The following is an 8,193-nucleotide window of genomic DNA, read 5'->3' as shown; positions in this document are numbered from 1 at the left end:
CTAGGGTACCAGGCCCGGTGGGGTGGCCGGGGGTGGGAGGGGGAAGGTTGGCCTGCGAGGTCTTTGGTGAATGTCCTAGAGCAGGGATGCCTCTGGGGTTCCCGATGCAGCCCCCGTATGAAGCCACAGTATTTTCCTTATATGATTGGGCCCCATTGCTGGCGGCGCCGCTGGCCCGGAGCCTGAGAGGATTATGAAAACGTGTGTCCGGCGGAGTGGGGCCAGAGAACCCGGGGCGGGGAGATAAGAGGCAGCTGGTTAGGCTAGAAATGAGGGAAGTTCGGGAGGCCTCTGCCGCTGTAACTGTGAGCCCTGGTCGATGATGACTTGACCACTGCGCAATCTGAGTTCTGGGAACCAGGTGATGGAGTGTGTGCTGAGAAAGGACTGAGACCGGGCGAGCAGGAGGCGACCCGGGCCAGCGGAAATGCGGTAGATCCGCAGCGCCAGGGCTCGGGGGCTAGCCAGGCTGCCTGGGGCTTGGTTTACTTGTGTGTGGGAAGGGATGGTGGGAGGCACTGAGGTTTTTTGTGAGCCGCCAGGAAATGCCTGCTCTGGAATCCTGCTTTCCAAACGCTTTCGTGGCCCTCTCACATTGTATTTGTTTGGTTTTTGATCCAATGTTTTTGTTATGAAAAATTTCGAACATACAGAAAAGTGGAAAGATTTATATACAGTAAACACCTATATATTCAACACCTGTATTCTACAGTTGTCAACAGTTTGCCTTACTTGCTGAATCACATCCATACATCTGTTCTTCCATCAAGCCATCTTATTTTTATTATGCAGATCTTGGTTCAGTTTACCCTCAGGAATATTTTGGCTCACATTAGAGGTCAGTATGTTTACAGTTCTTTTAAGGCAAAACTTCCAGGTAGTGAAATGTACAAATAATTGGATGGAGTTTCACAAATGCATACTCTCTCGTAACCCATACACTCAGCTTTCAAAATGTAATTAGAACATGTCTATCATTACAGAAAATTTCTTCATTTCCCTTCCCACCCTCTAGCTCCCAGTTATCCATTGTTTCTTTTTTCTCATCATCTGTTGTATTTGACTGATTTATTCCTTTTTTCTGTTGCTTTGATTTGAGCAAATCCAGGAGATTGACATTTATCAATTCAGTACATAAGTTCTGAGGCTATTAACTTAAAAAATAGATATTCTCCTTTTTCACAAGTGTATATAGTCAGTGGCATTTGAACTTTGAATAGATCAAATCTTCCTACATCCCTGACGATTTTTTTTTTCACCTGCATCTTCTGGATGATGAGCAGAGAACGAAAGTAAAATAAAAGCATTTTGTGGCACTGTGTGTCCAACACTGTGCCAGGCACGTCATATTCTGTTTAAAATTCATCTACTCAGGCAATATAATTGTTATATAAAACAGAATAACATACAATTCATATAGCATCAGACGAATCCAAATTGAGGGACATTCTGCAACCCTGTGAAACAGTTCTGGGTTTTTCCTTTCTCATTTTATAAATGAGGAAGCTTGGACTCAAAAGAAACCAAAGAATCTGCTAAGGCCTCAAATCTAGAAAATTGCTGAATTAGAAATTTCAGCCCTTGATTCGCAGCAGCCCAAGGCCCATGGTGTGTGTCTAGGGCTCAAGGCATGTGGAATATACAAATCGGGATAGAAAAAGAGACAAGTATCACTAGCTAAGATGTATGTTATAGAAAACAGGGAAGGAAGTGAATGTTAAGTCAATCTTTCCTGGTGGGAGAAACAAAGTAGTTGAAACCTTGGTAAGGTTAATATGTGTATATGGTGGGTTAGGTTTAGAAGGTTTATTTGCTTTATTTTGGCAAGAGAAGAGTCTCTGGGTGTGAAGTAAAGTGTGGTTTCAGGTAGGTGGAGAAGTGAAGCAATGTGTCACTACTAGATACTCAGCCTTTCTCAACCAGAACTCCTACAGAAAATGGAGTGGCTGGTTTCTCATAATTCTTCCAAGGACGGTACAGAGCTAGTATCATTCTAGATGCACAGGAGTTAAGTTATTACCTATAATGGTTACCTTGCAGCATTAGAACTTGATTTATGTTTGAAAGCTAGTAACTCATTATAAAATTGAAACCAAAATGAAATTCATTAGGGTGAGCCAGAATCAACACATGTTGTCTCAAGCTGACACTCAATGAACTCAACCCAGTCAACTGTGTGTGTTGTAATGAGGAAAATTTAAAAATCAGAAAACATGCGCAGTGAATTATGCCTAAGGGTGATACAGTGGTGGAGGAAATAGATCTTTAAAAGTTATGGGTTTTTTTTTCTGTTAAAACTTACTAATAGTCCAAATGCAGAGAAAACTCGTGGTTTGTAGAACTATTGATAAGGGTGAAAAGGCAGGTTCTATTCAATTTGCCCCTCCCCATATATTTATTAAGAAAAGTTAAGATACCATCACGAAGTGTCAGTTTCCCACCCAATACCCTACAGATCGCTGGCAGCAAGTTCTTCCAAATTTACTAAATTTTCTCTAATTTAAAATGTCACATAAATGGATAGATTTGAAAACTATTGGGTAAAAGATTTACATATATAAAAACATGTAACTCTATATAAAGATGTTTACACAGTCGCAAGTTATCACGAAGAGGAAAAGGTATCCTTACACTAGAGCGATCTTGTGGGTACTACCTTAACCAAATGATCAAGCTTAACATCACCATTAATGGGACAGGCTGATCTCATGCACTCTCTTGACACATTGAGAAGGACACAACCTCACCTATGAAGTATTTCGCAAAAAAAAAAAAAAAAAAAGTTTGACTTGAATCTAATCATAAGGAAACAGACAAATCCAGATTGAGGAACATTCTGCAAAATAGCTGACCTGAGCTCTCAAAAACTGTCAGTGTTGTGAAAAAGCAAAAAAGGCTGGGAATGGTATCAGATTAAAGGAGACTAGAGATGTGACAATTAAATGTAACGTGGGAATCTTTAATTGCAAAGGGGATTTAAAAACAACAACTCTAAAGAGCAGAACTGGGACAATTAGGGGAACTTTCTTGAAATTAACTGAGATAGTAGTATTGACATTACTTTTTCTCATTATGTTAATTAAATTGCAGATACAGGGGAAGATTGTTCTTTGATCTTAGGAGATACTAACATATTTAGAGGTGAATTAGTCATCATGTCTGCAACTAATCACCAAATGACTCAGAAAATGCAAAACAGAGAAAGAGAGATAGCAAATATGGCAAAATATTACCAATTAGGGAATCTAAATATAGGGTATACATTGTTTTATTTTTACAACTTTTCTGTAGATATTTAACTTTTCAAAATAAAAATTGGGAGGAAAAGTATCTTTCAAGCAAGCTGAAAAATTACCTGAAATAAATTATTTTGTAAAATAATTTAGTTATTTTCCTGTTTAACCATATGAAACCAGATAAATATTGTACAACACTATGTATATCAAAATTATTTTATATTTATTAAATATAATTTTTATTTATTATAATTTTTAAAATCTAGCCATGGACCATATGAGATGTAAAGTTATTATTCTGCTCTTAGACATTTAGTTTTCAGTATTTTTAGAAATGCCTTGTTATTTCTTTCTGTAATTATTTTTTGAAATAAGAGAGGAGTAGCATTGGTAAGACTGGAAACCAGTAAATCTATTATAAATCTGTAAATTCTGATATTAAGATTTCATTAGGTAGATACACACCAAGGACCTACTTATAGCACACGGAACTGTATTCAATATTTTGTAATAACCTATAATGGAAAAGTATTTGAAAAAGAATATACATATTTATATAACTGAATCACTTTACTCTCCACCTGAAACATTATAAATCAACTATACTTCAATTAAAAAAAAAGATTTCATTTAGGATTTCAGAAATAACCAGCCTCAGCCCTATCTCCTGTATTTTCTGGATAATTTTTCTATGCTTAAACTCTCGTAACACTCAAAATTGATGTTACCTTAAACAGATCTGGCTTTAGAAGTTTCAGTAATGGAAACTGGGAAAGCTAGTAGAGTTAGTTAGGGGCTAGGAAAATGTTAAGAAATGACTACAGTTGTCCCTCAGAATCTTAGGGTATTTGTTCCAGGTGTATACCGAAATCAAGTCCCTTATGCCCAAATGGCGTAGTATTTGCATGTAACCTATGCACAATCTCTGATAAACTTTAAGCCATCTCTAGATTAATTATAGTACCAATTACAATGTACATGCTATGTAAATGGTTGCTGATACATGCCAAATTCAAGTTTTGGTTTTTGAAACTTCCTGGAAAAAAACATTGTTCTTCAAATATTTTTGATTTGCGGTTGGTTAAATCCATGGATGCAGAACCCAAGGATACAGAGTGTCCACTGTATAGAATTTGACTAAGTGAGACAGGTGAGTTTCCTTATCTTGAGTAGCTTGGAGAGTTACGTATGTGCTCATTGTGAACCTAATTGCTTCAGTGATAACTTCAAATTTTGTGAATTAAGAGACAGCTTGGGTGTGGTTTTGTCCTTTTAGCAAATACCTACTCCTCAGAAAGTTCCAGTTGCCAAATAAGCACATCAGAAATGAAATGTAGACAGGAAATAATACAGATACTGATTTGCTGAACTTACTTGAAGTTTGCCCCAGGTCTAGATGTGTTCCCATAGCTTAAGACACTGTCACAAACTTAGGTGAAGAGTATATACAGCTGACCCTTGAACGACATGGATTTGAACTGCATGGGCCCATTTATATGCAGGTATTTTTCAATAGTAAATACTCCTGTACTACATGAATGAAGGTTGTATGGAACCTTGAATATGGAGGGACAGTAATGGAAGGCCAAGTATAAATTATACCCAGATTTTTGACAATGGAGTGGGCTGCTGTACCCGCCTCATTGAAGGGTCAGCTGTATTTGTGTTTGTTCCTCTGTTTGAAAATTATTTGCAATGTCTATATCCTTAAGAAGCCTTTGAATTTTATTTAGTAATACAGGCATACCTCATGTTATTGTGCTGCATTTTTTAAAAATTGAGTTTGTGATAACCCTACTTGGAGCATCTTCTGGTACTATTTGCTCACTTTGTGTCTCTGTGTCACATTTTGCTAATTTTTGCAAACTTTTTCATGATTATTATGTTTGTTATGGTTGTCTGTGATCAGTGGTCTTTGCTGTTATTATTGTAATTGTTTTGGGGATGCCACGAACCACGCCCATATAAGATGGCAAACTTAATAGATGTGTGTGTTCTGACGGCTCCACCAACCAGCTGTTCCCTTGTCTCTTTCCCTCGCCTTGGGCCTCCTTATTCCCTGAGATACAACAGTATTGAAATTAGTCCAACTCATAACCCTACAAGGTTCAAGTGAAAGGAAGAGTCGCATGTCCTCTCACTTTATATCAAAAGCTAGAAATGATGAAGCTGAGTGAGGCAGGCACGTTGAAAGCCATAATAGGCTGAAAGCCAAGCCTTTTGCAAATAGCCAAGTAGTGAATGCAAAGGCAAAGTTCTTGAAGGAAATTAAAAGTGCTACTCCAGCAAACACACAACGGTAAGAAAATAAAACAGCCTTATTGCCCATATGGGGAAAGTTTCAATGGTCTGGATGGAAGATCAAGCCAATCATAACATTCCCTTAAGCAAAGCCTGATCCCAGAGCAAGACCCTAACTCTCTTTGATTCTGTGAAGGCTGAGAGGTGAGGAAGCTGCAGAAGAGATGTTTGAAGCCAGCAGAGGTTGGCTCATGAAGTTTAAGGAAAGAAGCCATGTTTGTAACATCAAAGTGCAAGGTGAAGCAGCAAGTGCTGATGTGGTAGCTGCAGCAAGTCACCCAGAATCTAGCTAAGATAATTAATGAAAGGGGTTAGACTAAACAACAGATATTCAATGCAGACAAAACAGCCTTCTATTGGAAGAAGATGCCATCTAAGATTTTCCTAGCTAGAGAGAAATTAATGCCTGGCTTCAAAGTTGCAAAGGACAGGCTGACTCTTGCTGGGGGCTAATGCAGCTGGTGACTTGAAGTTGAAGCCAATGCTCATTTACCATTCTGAAAGACCCAGGACCCTTAAAAATTATACTAAAACTCCTCTGTGCTCTATAGATGGAATGACAAAGTTTGGATGACAGCACATATGTTTATTTATTTTTTTAAAACATTTTTTAATTGAGTTATAGTCATTTTACAATGTTGTGTCAAATTCCAGTGTAGAGCAGTTTTTCAGTTATACATGAACATACATAAATTCATTGTCACATTTTTTTTCTCTGTGAGCTACCACAAGATCTTGTATATATTTCCCTGTGCTATACAGTATAATCTTGTTTATCTATTCTACATATGCCTGTCAGTATCTACAAATTTTGAACTCCCAGTCTATCCCTTCCCAGTCCCCTCCCCCTTGGCAACCACAAGTTTGTATTCTATGTCTGAGTCTGTTTCTGTTTTGTATTTATGTTCTTTTTTTCCCCCACATATGTTTATCACATGGTTTACTGAGTATTTTAAGCCCACTGTTGAGATCTCTTCAGAAAAAAGATTCCTTTCAAGATACTACTGCTCAGTGACAATATACCTGGTCACCCAAGAGCACTGATGGAGATGTATAAGGAGATTTATGTTGTGTTCTTGCCTGCTGTAGGGAAAATGGAGTCACTTAGGCTCTCTTGCCAGACATCTGGTGCCCAGTGACTTAGATGTATTATCCCGCGTGCACAGTACCCATGTAGTGTTATATAAGCATGATTTGCACTCCGCAGGCACCCTGGTTAGCTCCTAGGTAATAGTTGGCTAGATGCCAGCTTTGTTTGCTTTGATGTATAAGGCAGACAGGATTTTTCACTGCGCCACCGCCACCACTGAAGCCTGTGTACTCCTCTGAAATAAAGGCATGTCAGAGGTACCTACGGCTCCAAGAGTGTTCTTCGGTCTGCCCAAACCCCGAGTGAACCTGCCAGGCCTTGAGCGCTTGCAGTACACCTGCTAACACAACATCCATTCTGTAGTCCATGAATCAAGGAGTAATTTTGACTCTCAAGTCTTATTATTTAAGATATACATTTTGGAAGGCTTTACCTGCAGTAGATAGTGATTCCTCTGATCTATCTGGGCAAAGACAATTGAAAACCTCCTGGAAAGGATTCATCATTCTAGATGCCAGTAAGGAAATTTGTGATGCATGGGAAGAGGTCAAAAATATCTACATTAACAGGATTTTGGAAGAAGTTGATTCCAATCCTCACAGATGACTTTGAGGGTTTTAAGACTTCAGTGGAAGAAGTGGTGGAAATAACAAGAGAACTAGAATTAGAAGAGGAGCCTGAAGATGTGACTGAATTGCTGCAACCTCATGATAAAACTTGAATGGATGAAGAGTTGCTTCTAAAGGATGAAATGAGTATAGAATCTGTTCCTGGTGAAGATGCTGTGAAGATTGCTGAGATGACCAAAAAGGATTTAGAATATTCAATTCACTTAGTTGATAAAGCAGCAAAAGGGTTTGACAAGATTGACTCCAATTTTGAAAGATGTTCTACCGTGCGTAAAATGCTAACAACCAGCATTGCATGCTACAGAGAAATTGTTCATGAAAGGAAGAGTCAATTGATCAGGCAAATTTCATTGTTGTCTTATTTTAAGAAATTGCCACAGCCACCCCAACCTTCAGCAGCCACCATCATGATCAGTCAGTAGCCATCAACATGGTGGCAAGCCCCTCCACCAGCAAAAAAAAAAAAGTGCACCTCGCTGAAGGCTCAGATGATGGTTAGCATTTTAAAGCAATGAAGTATTTTTAAATTAAGGTATAAACACTGTTTTTTTTTTAGACATAATGCTACTGTATACTTCAATATAGTGGAAACATAACTTACATGCATTGGGAAACCAAAAATTTCATTTTGGTTTTGAAAAGGGGGTAGTTATAAGTGAGCAGGACCCTATAGGGCCTTACCTAATAGACCCCAGCCGCATATCCTCTGCTGTACCTCCTCTCTCAAGTACCCAGATAATAGTATCTCATGCATATTTCCTGAGTTTTTCATATGCTAAAAACCACCACCAAATGGAAGAAATTAACTACTTGATAATCATGAGCACATAGGCCCCAGACCTTTTGGTGCCTAAGGATTGCTCACCATCAACCAGTTGGAGAATTGTGCACAGCTGATCACACACCCTGCATCGCTCCTCCCTCAGCTGATCTTTAA

At 38.6% G+C, this 8,193-nt stretch overlaps 1 long non-coding RNA gene and 2 other non-coding genes across 4 annotated transcripts in view; all 3 read left to right on the top strand.

The window, feature by feature from the left end:
- Nucleotides 1-8,193, top strand: part of LOC107033658 (uncharacterized) — a 96,976-nt gene that overhangs the window by 56,442 nt on the left and 32,341 nt on the right. The gene's annotated exons all lie outside the window — the stretch shown is intronic.
- LOC116279571 (small Cajal body-specific RNA 17) lies at nucleotides 91-236 on the top strand. Its single transcript, XR_004188902.1, has one exon.
- Nucleotides 314-396, top strand: LOC116279570 (small Cajal body-specific RNA 18). Its single transcript, XR_004188901.1, has one exon.

Source organism: Vicugna pacos, chromosome 30 (assembly GCF_048564905.1).
Source record: "Vicugna pacos chromosome 30, VicPac4, whole genome shotgun sequence".
Taxonomy (NCBI): domain Eukaryota; kingdom Metazoa; phylum Chordata; class Mammalia; order Artiodactyla; family Camelidae; genus Vicugna; species Vicugna pacos.
Note: the sequence above shows the minus strand (reverse complement) of the source record. Positions and strands in the feature narration are given on the sequence as shown.